The sequence below is a fragment of the Pinus tabuliformis genome, chromosome 8 (genome assembly GCF_031772625.1).
Source record: "Pinus tabuliformis cultivar Carrire ecotype Pingquan chromosome 8, CPIR1, whole genome shotgun sequence".
Lineage (NCBI taxonomy): Eukaryota > Viridiplantae > Streptophyta > Pinopsida > Pinales > Pinaceae > Pinus > Pinus tabuliformis.
Window position 1 is genome coordinate 1950715097 of NC_142294.1, and position 13842 is coordinate 1950728938.

The following is a 13842-nucleotide window of genomic DNA, read 5'->3' on the forward strand; positions in this document are numbered from 1 at the left end:
TAAGAACCCTTGGTATTCTTAAATTAGTGCGCCAGTATATACGTGACTTTTCTTCTTTGTACATCGGTGTATACATGACTTTCCCTTGAGGAACTCGCGTATAGATCTTGAAATATTCACCTTTATCAAACTTTTGATTATGATTTGTAAACCTTTGTCCCATCATTATGTTATTCTATTCCATTACTTGGTCACCTTTGAACTGACCTGTAGATTCATCTAGTTACCATATATTTGTTCTGTTACAAGTGATTTTCCATCAAGGACAACACATGTATCATAATGCCAACAATCTCCCCCTATAGACTTGATGGAAACCATGTTGGTGTTGATCACCTCAACCTATATAATCCTGTTAGATACATCAAATAACCATTATTCAAACACCAAGATACTCTCCCCCTTTGACATCAAGGGAAAAGGGCGGACCACAACTCCCCCTTTGGATCCAATTTTCACTATATTGTCCATGCTCCCCCTGAGTACATGTTGAATCTTCAGAGAGATTTTCAAATGAAGAACATGATTTTATAACTCAACTGAGTATGATATTCTTATCACCAAGGACTCATACTTACATCAATCACCCAACCAAGTGGGGATACATATTTGACTCAATCACCAAACCAAGTGGGATTACATTTTTGACACTACCACCCAACCAAGTGGGATTACATATATGACATGACCTTAAAAGTCCATACATGACTAAATATGACAATTATTACATCATAGGTCTCAACATGACCTTTACATCAAATGACATATATGACATTAATTATTGAGACCAAAAGATATTAATAGTAACATAATTCAGCAACCATAATGCCAACAATGCATTATATTCTGCAAGGCTAATGCTTTCCCTAATCTTGTGCTACCTGTTCATTGTCAACATCTCATTCATCAAAGCATCTTCATCAATTAGATAAATATCAATGAGAAAAACATAACTCAATACCATATCATCATATTGTACCCATCAACACTAGACCATGGAAAATCAAATCATAGTTGTAAGTAGCATGTCACAGGCTAATCTTGAGTCTGTCCCATTATTTTTCTATCAAATAAAATCATACGTGGCTATCTGCAAAGAAACTCGCATATATACGTGACTATACTTCATGAAACTCGTGTATCGAAAGAAACCTTCTAAATTTTCACCCATAGACTGAGCAGACTAGATTTTTAGCAAAATGAGGCAGAGACAGCTCTCAGTTTCTGTTTGAGATATTCAAATGCTTCTCTAGGAAGAGGTTTAGTAAATATGTCAAAAACTTGTCTTTTGGAGGGAACATACTCCAATTTAACCTTTTTCTCAAGCACTTGTTCTTGTAGAAAGTGATACTTAATTGGAATATGCTTGGTCTTGGAGTGCATAACAAGATTTTTCGAAATACTAATAGCACTTGTATTATCACATAGGATGGGGATGAGTGGGGAACATTTGATTTGTATATCTTATAATATTTGCATCATCCAGAGAAGTTGTGTGCAACAAGATGCAATAGCCACATATTCTACTTTTGTTGTAGATAAGGCAATGGAACTTTATTTCTTGTTGAACCAAGGTATCAATCGGGGCCCCATGTAAAATGCACCTCCACTAGTGCTTTTCTAGTCATCAACATTTCCAACCCAATCCGCATATGTGTATGCATGAAGGGTAAGCTTTTCATCTTTAAGATACCATAGACCAAAGTCTTGGGTTCCTTGGAGATATTTGAATATTCTCTTTACTACCTAAAGATGTGACTCCTTTGGATTGGCTTGGAAACATAAAACAATCCAAATTGCATGCATGATATCTGGTCTAGTATTTGATAGATAAAACATAATTCCAATCATAGACCTATACTCTGGTTGGTTTACTGCAGGAGAATCATTATTAGAACTGAGGCTACATCCTGGCATCATGGGAGTGTATACAAGCTTGTAATCTTCCATCCCATACTTCTTCAAAATGTAAGGTCCCTATACTAATAGTGTAACCCCTTATTGTTATTAGTGAAATACCCTTATTGTATTATTGTGCCCATATAGTCCCCATGTTGTTGTTATTATGCCCCATAGAATCCCACTATTGTTATTGTTGTGCCCCTACAATATTATTATTATGTAGGCTTTGATTGTATTGGGACCCCTTAGACTCCTATATGTAGAAAGGAGGTCTTGTCATTTGTATCATCGAAGAATTGTTCATTTGTGTAATGTAAAGGAGGTTTCCCCCTCTAAGAGGCTGATTTTGAAGTAGTTGATCTATCTTTTCTATCTTTCTATGAGTTGGTTTCATAACATTTGGTATCAGAGCTTTGGATTATAGGGTTTCACTCCTCCGAATAGGTCATTGTTGAAGTTTCGCTATAACTTTTTCTCTATGAAATGTCCAAAGCTAAAAAAACCCCATTTGATCTGAAAGCTTTCTGGACCTCAGGTCTGAATTTCAGATCTTTTCTCACTACTTTTTTGAAGATATGATTTGAGGAAGTTAGGGTTTTTCCAAGCTCCAGAATTCCATCTCAAACAGGTCATCGTGGAATTCTCACTGTAATATTTTGTCTACGAAGGTTCAGACTCTAAAATTAAAACCCATTTGTGCTAAAACCTTAGTGAATCGTAGGCCTAGATTTCAGATCTTGTTACACTATATTTTCAGAGATACAGTCCAAGACATTTAGGGTTTTTGCAAGCTTCAGAATTACATCCCAAATAGGTGACCTTAGGAAAATTGTCATAACTTTCTCTTTGAGCATCAAATTAAAATTTCGTAAAAATTTACAGAAAGAGGACAGATTGTAATGTTCTGTGTATTGGTTTTAAGTCGGAAGGTCAAAACAGTGACACGTGGCACTCAGTACAAGTTATCTCTACTCAAAAAGTATATAATCAGGTCATCTTGGGAGATTAGGCATAATGATTTCTTGGAGAATCCAATTCTAATCAGACTGGTGGAATTCAAAAGAGGACATAGAGGTCTACTATATGTGGAAGATCAAAAATTTTAGAGATACAATAGATTCAAGATTGAGTTGTTAAAAGACAAGAAAAAGAATGACTCGAATCAAGAAAATAGAAACACCTAGTAAGAAAAATTGGATGGATGATTTGAAGAATGCGATCAAAGCTAAGATAAATAGTTTTATGTGCCATGGAAGCTAATATCGATGGTAGGGAAGCAGATTTGAAGAAAGACATGGAAGATTGAAGAAATACATGCAAGGCTTGGAGGAAGGTGGGAAAAAGATCCTACAAGAAAGGCCTCCTAATGATGAAAAGGTGGTAGATGAAACTCATGATGAGAAAAAAATAAATGTTAATCATGATTTCATAGAATCTAACATTGGATTGAAGATCCACCATATTCCAAAGATCGATATGAGGAAGTTTGATGGCAAGGATTCCATAACATGGATACTATATATGGAGAAATATTTTGTTCTACATGATGTGCAACTGTTACAAAAGGTACGTATTGCATCTTTATATTTAGAACCAAATAAATGTTTATGGCATAAGGGGAATTTTTCTCGTAAACCACTTATCACCTAGTCAATTTTCACGGAGGAAATGATAGCACATTATGAGGATACAAAGAAAAACACCTTCTTTAACCAATTGATAAATCTCAAACAAAAGGGTTCAATGGCAGAGCACATTAAGGCCTTCCATAAATTGAATATAAGGGCAAATGATATTCCAGAGAAGCAGAGGATTGATGTCTTCATAGGGACTTTACAGGGTAAAATTCAAAATGAGGTTCACCTTTGGGAACCTGATTCATTGGAGAAGGCATACACGTTGGCAAGAAAAATTGAAAGAAAAATTATGGCAACAAGGAAGCCTACCACTCGTAACTATAAAGATGGAAGTGTTGTTGTTCCTAACCTTTCACCACCTACAAGGTTGAGACCACAACAATTGGAAGAAAAAAGAGCAAAAGTGCTTTGTTACAATTGTGATAGAAAATACACTAAAGGTCATAAGTGTGCTAAGAAGAAATTAATTTACATAGATGAGGAAGAGGAGCAAGAAAAGGAAAAAAAACATCAAAAGAAGAGGATATACACCAGGAACCAATCCTAGAGAAATAAGAAAGGAATCTAGCCATATCTTGTAATGCATTGACAAGAATTACCACTCCTCAAACTCTTAAGATAGAAGGGCATATTAAAAAAAAAAAGGTAACAGTGTTGATTAATTCGGGTAGCACCCATAATTTTATTCATTGTAAGATAGCCAAGGAATTGAATTGCCTCCTATATCCAGCACCAGAGTGTCAAGTAATGGTTGCAAATAGAGGAACCATAAATTTCTCTAGAAAGTGCCATAATATTAAGCTATCCATGGGAGAATATGTCTTGAATAGTCCAATGCTTTCCATTACAACGGGTGGTGTGGATGTTGTACTAGGAGTTCAATGGCTACAATCTTTGGGTATGATAGCTTTAAATTTTCAAGAACTTTTCTTGAATTTTTTTTGGGAAGGAAAGGAGTTTGAATTAAGGGGTATCGCAGGGAAACCAAGAAATATAATCAGCTCTAACAACATGAAAAAGATTCTAAAGAATTAACAACGGGGAGAAATTGCACAATTATGTTCACTAGAGGTACCCACATCGAAATCATTTATTTCTCCAGATCACCAAAAAGTTTTGGAAAATCATTCCAAGGTATTTGAGACTCCCAAAGGACTCACACCTATTCGTGAACATGATCATGCTATTCATTTGATTATAGGAAGTGTTCCCCTAAACATCATGCCTTACAGATATCCATATGCCCAAAAGAGTGAAATTGAATGTATGGTTGCAGAAATGATAGAGGTTGGTATAATTCAACCTAGTTGTTAGATGCACATGGAATGTGGACAGCCAAATAAGGTAAAGTGTGAATACATTTTCTATTAATAAATGATGCACATTTATAATACATGGGAGTGACCATTGGGTTCCATATTCCAAGGTCTCTTGGACTCCCTTTGACTGTTTATCTTCCACACCATAACCCTTAGAGGATTAGGTGTCCAACATTCCCCCCCTTAATCCAAAGGGGTATGTATGAGTCCAAGAAGAGAGTTGTAATAAAAAATGTGCAAAAACATGCATGGCAACACTAGGCTGAATGTGCTCTCTGAAATGTTGGTATAAAGCGGGGTGGTTTAAGGATGACCACCAACACTGGAATGCTTAGTGCAGTTCCCAAAACTCTTCCAAATCTAGCATGAAGCTGAAGTCTTCTGCTAGAGGAAGTGCTCCTCATGTTTTGAAGAGGGAAACCTTCAACCTTGAAAGGGAGGTCTCACCTCGCATAAAAAGGGAGAACCTCAACCTGAAAAGGGAGGTCTCAACCTATGATGGTTTAAGGATGACCACCAACTCTAGAATGCTTAATGCAATTCCTAGAACTCTTCCAAAACTGGCAAGAAGCTGAAGTCTTCTGCTAGAGGAAGTGTCCCTAATTCTTTCGAAGAGATATCTCAGCCCCACATAAATGGTTTAAGGTTGATCATCAATTGAAGGCATGCTCAGGGGCATATTTGTCTCTGGCTACAACTCTGAATATGGTACGGAAGTTTGTGGCTGAGGATCGCTTGATGTGGCTTTGAAGCTTGTAGATGACCATCACTTTGCCCCTGTTAGATACAAGTTGAGATGATGGAGAAAACTCAACTGCAATATTGTTCAATACTCTAGAACAAGTTCTAACATATGACTGAAATATCTTCTTGGCTTTTGATGCCCATTGCCAAGAAGCGATCCATCCAAGATGAATCTTTGTTTTTGTAGGAGACTTGTTTTTGAAGCATCTATTTGAAGAATGACTGCTTTTATGATAGTGCTTACATGGATGAATACCAATACAGTGATCTTTCACATGGACAAGTCTGCCACAATGTTGTCATTTAATAATATGTTGTGGTTGTTGTGGAGGAGAAGAATCCAGAACAGGTGAAGGTGAACTGTCATGAAGGAATCCAACACTCTGAATTTGGACGGGATTTGAGTAATTTGGAATGTGAAAGGAAACCTCCTTATCATATCCAAGACCTATTTTGTGCTTGTTGTGGACAAGCTCTTCCCAAGGTCTGATGATTTGCTTGGGAAGTGCAGACTGAATTTTTGCATATGCATATGACTTTGCTGCTTCATTGGGCACTTGATCTGAATGAACTTGCTGCTTATGGGAGTTTGTTTCAATGTTCTGAATAGAAACAGGTTCAGAATGATGACTATAATTTCATAACTACTCTTGATGTAGTTGTGATTCAAGCTGCAAAAAAAACAATAGATTGTATCGGAGTTTTCAAGAACTCTAATACTTCACCAATTTGAGTCATTTTCTCGAATTTCAAACTTACACTTTAAATTTTGTCCAAAACTATGAACCAATTTCACTAAAAGGTATTCTCAAACTTTGTTCACGCAAGAAACTACAATAATCAAGTGATATTCAAAATTTTAACTCTACAATTATTCTCCAAATCCACACTCACAAATAATGGTTGGTTGCATTCATATACAAGGAAAAGTATATTGTGCATTCCCAAATGATGAGACTCAAAACAAAAAATATGCCAGTACCAAATCTGGTTACATAGACCTCGACCCAACATCATGGCGAGGATCAAAAATCTTGTGAAAAATCATTACAACCCAAATGGAGTGTTCACTATGATGGTGCCCAAGAAGCCACAACCAAAACCTAAGAACTTTAAAATAAATATCCAGATACTGGCAAATAATCATCTACCATACTTTAAACTACAATCTGATTCGTAGGTCCAAGTCAAATAAACATGTTATAAACCTTTTTCCATTTCTTCCTTCGTCACGACAAGGAAATTTTATTAAAAATTGCTCATGCATGCAAGCTGAGACTGCAAGAGGACTAAAAATCTCAGCGAGCCGTATTTTCATAATAGATGAACCATGTAACCCAGGAATAATGATTGCTTGATCACCAGTCCAAAAGAATTAAACAAAATTCACAATTACACGGCTATGATCTTCAAGTGAAATGAGACTTGAATGAGAAGAAACATTTAGGTCACCTTGCTGAAGAGATAACCGGATTCGAAATGTCGGGATTTAATTTCAAGGCGATTTCACGGTTTCCAGCCCAAGCTTTGTAGGCGATCTGCCATGAAATGCGAGGAGCTAGGGCGATTCAAACCACTGTCCGTCACTTTATTAGGTCAATGGAAGCCATACCTTTCATTTACAACTTGGTTCTAGCAATGCTATGGCGACACCCAAAAAATGTCGATCTGGAAAAAAGTTAAAGTCGTCCACTATTGTGCAGCTAGATCCAAGCCCTGGAGATACACGGGTAAGGAGGAAAACATGCAGAGGGAAGACATAAAAGTATTAGTTAAGAAATGGTGGGATATATATAACGACGAGTCTCTGGATTACAAAGCAGAGAAGCATTCAATTCCTGAGGCCGAAACACTTTCGAACTTGTATCAAATTATAGTGAATTCATTTTTGGCTACAATTCCCACAGCCGTTGGTTTCATTCCTGCTCCTTCTGTAGCTTTATTCTTATGATAAATAATCTAGATCACTAATTCTTACAATTCTGTCAGGCAGAGATGCGGTGCAGTAGAAACATATGGTTCCCAAGCACGACTGTGACATACTAAACATTCCTTTGTTATGTGAAGGTAAGCTTATATCCGTGAATTCAAAATTTCAATTGTGGGATAAATAGTGGCCTCACACTGCCTAGGAGAGAAACATGCACCAACAATGTTGTTGGAAGCACCAAAGCTGCATCCGAATAGATGACCCAATATCTAGATTGAGACCGAGGGAGACATAACTAGGCAGTACACATTTGATTCTAATGCCCTTCTCTACGTAAAGGTCCTTGATGATTCAAGACCAATCAGAGATACAATGTCGATTGCTTTGTAGTCACCGACATGAGATGGGAGATACAGAGAAATGCAAAGAATAATGCGCACAATGGTATAAAAAACCAGAGAGAATAGGCGTTACTACACAATAGCACATAAGCGTTTTGTCATACCAACACACAAATAGTTAGATAAATTGCTCTTCAAGGGGAATTCCTTTTAGAGAATAATTTCAGGGGATTAAATGGAGGAAACACTTCTGACAAGGAGCAAAAATGTCAGAACTAACATGCAGAAAGGCCACAAAGCAAAACAAGTGGCTCAAATATGAGCAGGGCCAGCAATCACCCACTCTGATACCATGTCAAATGCACATGGAATGTGGACAACCAAATAAGGTAAAGCATGAATACATTTTCTATTAACAAATGATGCACATTTATAATACATGGGAGTGCCCATTGGGTTCCATATTCTAAGGTCTCTTGGAAACCCTTTGACTATTTATCTTCCACACCATAACCCTTAGAGGATTAGGTGTCCAACACTAGTCAAATTTCTTTCTCTACTCTAGTGGTATTGGTACACAAGAAGGATGGAACATGGTGCATGTGTCTAGATTATAGGGAGCTCAACAAGTTTACTATTAAAGATAAATTTCCCATTTCGGTCATTGATGAATTAGTGGATGAATTACATGGAGCAATTTACTTCACCAAGTTGGATCTTCATTTAGGATATCATCAAATCAGAATGAAGATTGAATACATTCCAAAAACAACATTTAGAACTCATGAGGGTCATTATGAATTTTTGGTCATGCCTTTTGGCCTTACCAATGTACCTTCTACATTTCAAGGTTTGATGAATTCCATTTTCAAACCCTTACATAAAAAATTTGTGTTAGTATTTTTTGATGATATACTAATCTACATCAAGTCTTGGAAGGATCATGTTCAACATGTTGACAATTGTTGGAAATAATACTGAGAGGGGGGGGGTGAATCAGTATTATCAGATCAATCAAAACTTTTCAATTTCATGCTCAGAAACATATATGCTACTTCAATTAAGTGAACCCGCGTGTACCGCTACTGTATCTAATGAAACTCGCGTATATCCAGAGATCTTATAATACAGTTAGCTTAATCTTCAGTAAATGCATCAGATCATTATTAAGCATATTAACAGTAAACAGGTGCAGAATAACAGAACAGAACATCACACAAGAGCCACACACATGAACACCATGATATAAGGTGGAAACCCAATGTGGGTGAAAACCACGTGCTGCAATTCGTCTCTTTCTTCTTTAATAAGAAACTTCTTTTACAATGTACTGGTGCAGTCATTTACCAGCATGCAGGCTGCAACCTGCAGAGGGCTACAACCCTCATAGCTCTTGTACTAGCCGATCCATTTACTAGTACGTAGGTGCCAACCCTACAGAAGGCTACAACCTTCACTCGTTTTCCAGCTGCTCCTGGAAGGGAGCTACAACCCCCTTGGCTCTTGTACTGGCTGATATGTTTACCAGTATGTAGGTGCCGGCCTACGATCTTCCCGGGACCACGTTTCATACATTTTCATACTGGATCCATAAGTCAATCACCATTGTAGTACAACCTGCATTATCAATCACTGAAACACCCAATTCTGAATCACTGTAACCCTGTCAACAACAACCAGACAACATAACAACAACCAGATCCAACTTCACCTTCAATTATCATACTTCACATTGTATACGCTACTTGGATGAACCCAACCTGCGTGTATACGCTCTTTTGCCAAAGACAACCCGCGTACATATCTAAAAATAATTTCTCTTAACTTGCAGCTGTAGCAGACATCAGTCATACTCATAACACTTATAGAACAATACATGCGTCAGTATGTAGATCTAGAATAAGCATCATAAAGATAGTTCATTTCAAACCATTTGATCCCGATCTCTCCTTAGATCTTGTTCTCCATCAACCGGTGAGATCTCTCCTTAGCTCAGATCAAGCAATGCATCATCAACCCATAACCCTGCATACTGGATCTAATTCTTCATCAGATATTCAAGACGTTTCAGATACACTTGCCTAATGATTTCCTTCTCCTTATATAGCCTTAGGCCTTGTTCAATACCAAGGGCCACAACCATAGAAATCCAATACCATCAACTTCAAAACTAGGGATCGACACGTCCGTCGAGACACCAAGGTCCAAAACCATAGGCACAACTTCCAAGGAATAACCGCCGTGGACCAAAGATAAGTTTTCCACATACACGCTCTTTTACTGAAGCAAACTAGCGTGTACACGCGACTTGGGCTTAATGAACCTGCGTGTATGAACTTTCTCTTCTTCTTATAGTCTGATCATCAATTCCTTGCTGCTGTCCTTCTGCACTATGATTTCTCATCAGTGTGGTTTGCCATCAAGGACAACACTTGTCTCATAATGCCAACAATCTCCCCTTTTGGACTTGATGGCAAAGCTAACTTGTCACACTTAGAACTATCATCTGATTCCTTTGAGCCATCCTCCATCAGTCACATCTGATATCTCTTCTGAAGATTCATCCAGTTATACATAAGTGAGATATTCTTCTATGAGAGGGTTGCCATCAAGTACAACACATGCATCATAATGCCAACAATCTCCCCCTTTGGACTTGATGGCAACAACACCAAATCACTCTCCCCCTTTGTCATCAAGGGCAAAGGGTGGATTAGGATATTCTTTGCTGAATCATTCCACTGTCCATACTCCCCCTGAGTACCTGCTGAAATCTCTGAATAATCTCCCCTTTTGTATATGCCAAGGTGTACCAATCTGTCCATTCTCCCTCTGAGTACATGCTGAATCTCTGTACTGCTGAAGTGTGCTGTTCATGCTCTTCCTGACTATAGGCAAGATCCACAAAAGATGTTCTTCAAGAAGAACATGACTCTATACATCATAAAAGACCTTCCTATCACCAAAGACTCATACATACATCCATCTCTCAACTAAGTGAGGATATACAAACATTGACTCATCCACCCAACCAAGTGGGGATACATCAAAAGTTTACATATGACAACCAATCATATTGCATCAATCATCCCAGGCATAGTGGGGAAACCAAAATAGGCCGTTACATGACCTTGACACCATGAAAGAGATAAAAGAGATACATGACATAGAGACAACAAATCTAGACTAAGACTTATGAAAGTCACCAATAATCGCCAGCATCTTGTCAATCACCATTCAGATCAGCAACCAAGAGATCCTTTTGTTCTCCCTCTGACTTTGTTTCACCTGAAATCAACAACAACTTGTGAACTAGAACCAAAGGCTTCTAAGATAATGCCAACAATGCATCATTGGAAGATTATCTGCTCCCCCTGAACCTGTGCCAGATGGTCTCTGTCAGACCCATATCAGAATCTTCTCATTCTGAGTTTGACCCATTGATTTCCTTCAAATTATCATATACGTGACTGTATCTTCATAAACAAGCGTATATACGCGGATAGTCCTTATCCAACTCGCGTATACCAATTTCCATATCAGCAACCTGTAAATGTCCTGTAGAGAATAAGTCATCAACCTATAACAAGGTATGTCTGCATCAATTCATCCCTTTGAACAGGATTCAGAGTCATTCACATGTGTGAAACCACCATAGCCATTTCATCAAGCTCTACATGATCCAAGTATCATTACTTGGGAATATCTGCATCAACCAACATATGTAAGTATCAACCTATCATCATATAGATATGAACTCATCATCATGTCTCCAACAAAGCAACTTTGAGGAGTCATCCATGTATCAACACTATGTATCTTGAGCTCAACTCTTTTGATAAAGCTTCTTGATATCATCATCAGCAACAGTCCTTATCCACATGAGTGCCTGCATCATAACTGTATGATCTTTGTGCATATGACAACAACAGTATATGAGTGACTCATCATCAAGTGAGGAAGATGTGTATTCAAGCTTTGTACTTCTCCTTGTCCTTATGAAGATCACCATGTAAGCACCATATATGCATCATCAAAGAATCAACCATAAATCTGATCTGAACATCTTCTATGTAACTTCAAGAATCATATGAGAGTTTATCATAGACAACTCACAACCATATCATAGCAAGATATATCATTTAGCCATATAAGAATCATCACTAAGGATTATAAACCATAATGCCAACAATGAATTATTAAAGACATATGCTCCCCCTCAACCTGTGCCATCTGTTAGATCTGATCATGCATATATCAGCAATAAGCATCAAGACATCATCATCATCATCAAGTTAGGATCAAAACACTTCTAGACATCATACAAGTAACAAAACATTTCCACACATCCTCAGCAGACTGTAACCAATAGAGCAAATAATAGACTGAATCATATCAGATCCTTTTTCTGATCCTGTCCCCACTGCTTTTCCTCAGACTGACATATACGCGACTTTGCAGTGTCTAACTCACGTATATACGCGACTTCCCTTTAAGGAACTTGCGTATGAGATTCAGAATACTGAAGTTTTACACTTTCAGCTCCCCCTGAGTCTGATATGTCTGTGCTGTGCTGTGTCTCAGTACATTGTGCTGTGCCACATCTTTCTGACTGTACTTCCTTCTTCCTCCATATCTTCAAGCGTGATGAGGTTTTCTCCTTTTGGTGTGATGTCCATCCTTTGTTCCTGCATTCCTTTGCTATATTTCCAAGTTTGTTACATGTATAACATCTTACATGTTTCATATTCCTCCTGTAACAATCAGCAGCTTTGTGACCATACATATTGCAAGCAAAGCAATATCCATTAAAGTACCTTGATTGAGATGATCTTTCTACATGATGGTCTTGAACCCTTCTTCTTCCACATCTAGCTGCAACATGTCCAAGATTATGACATACATAACATTCAACATTATTCATAGGAGGAATAAAAGATTTTCTTTGAGGAGTCCTTTTCTTTGATTGTTGATGGGGTTGACCTTTCATCTCCTTGTTGATCATTTTAGTTTTCTCTTTAGAGTTCCTTGCCTCACCTTGTGAACTAGATTCACCTTCAACAGATTCATGAAAACCAAGACCAGTCTTGATAGCAGGAGACCTTTGACTACTAAGAATATCATCCAAGGCTTTAGTACTATCTTGAAATCTCAAAAGTTTATCCTTTTCTTCCAATTTACCTTTCAAGATATTTACCTCAACTTGAAGTTGTTCCTCCTTTTCTAGACATTGCTTCTTCATGTCTTCTCCATATTTCCTTCCTTCTTCCAACTGATGCCTTAGTTTGAGAATCTTCTTTTCTTGTTCTTCATTCAGATCCTGCTGCATTTGACGAACTCGGAAGGCACATTCTAGTTGAGATTTTAAGCTGGTGACTTCGTTTTCTTGTTTTGCAATAGCTTGGAGTAGATCTGTATTCTGCTTCTTTGATTCTTCAAGATCTCCTTTTAGTGAGGGGATTGTAGCTTCAAGATTTTCATAGTAGCTGGATCTATCTTTGAGTTTCTTGATGGTTGTGCTTCTTTCGTTGACTTCTTTTCTTAATGATGTCACTTCATGCTGCAATTTTTGACATTGGTCTTCCTTGTCCTTGAGTAGCTTTCTTACCTTGTTTCCTTCTTCTAGTTGGGCCTTTAGTTTGGTAACTTCTTCTTTGAAAGCGCATTCCCTTTTGTTTAATAGATCTTGTTGATCTTTAACTTTATTTGCAAGCCTTCTAAATACTGCCTCTATTCGATACTTTTCTTGCTCACCCATAAAAGCATGTTCAGTAGTTTCACTATCACTTCCATCTCTTTCACAAGGAAATATAGCTGGAACATCAGAGGATAACACATTCATACCTGATAATGATTCTGAATCTGATTCTGAATCTGAAGAGCTTCTTATACCTAATCCCCAATCGATTCTCCCACTGTCATAGTCCTTTTGAGATGTCCTCTTCTTCTTATGAGCTTTCTTCTTAAGC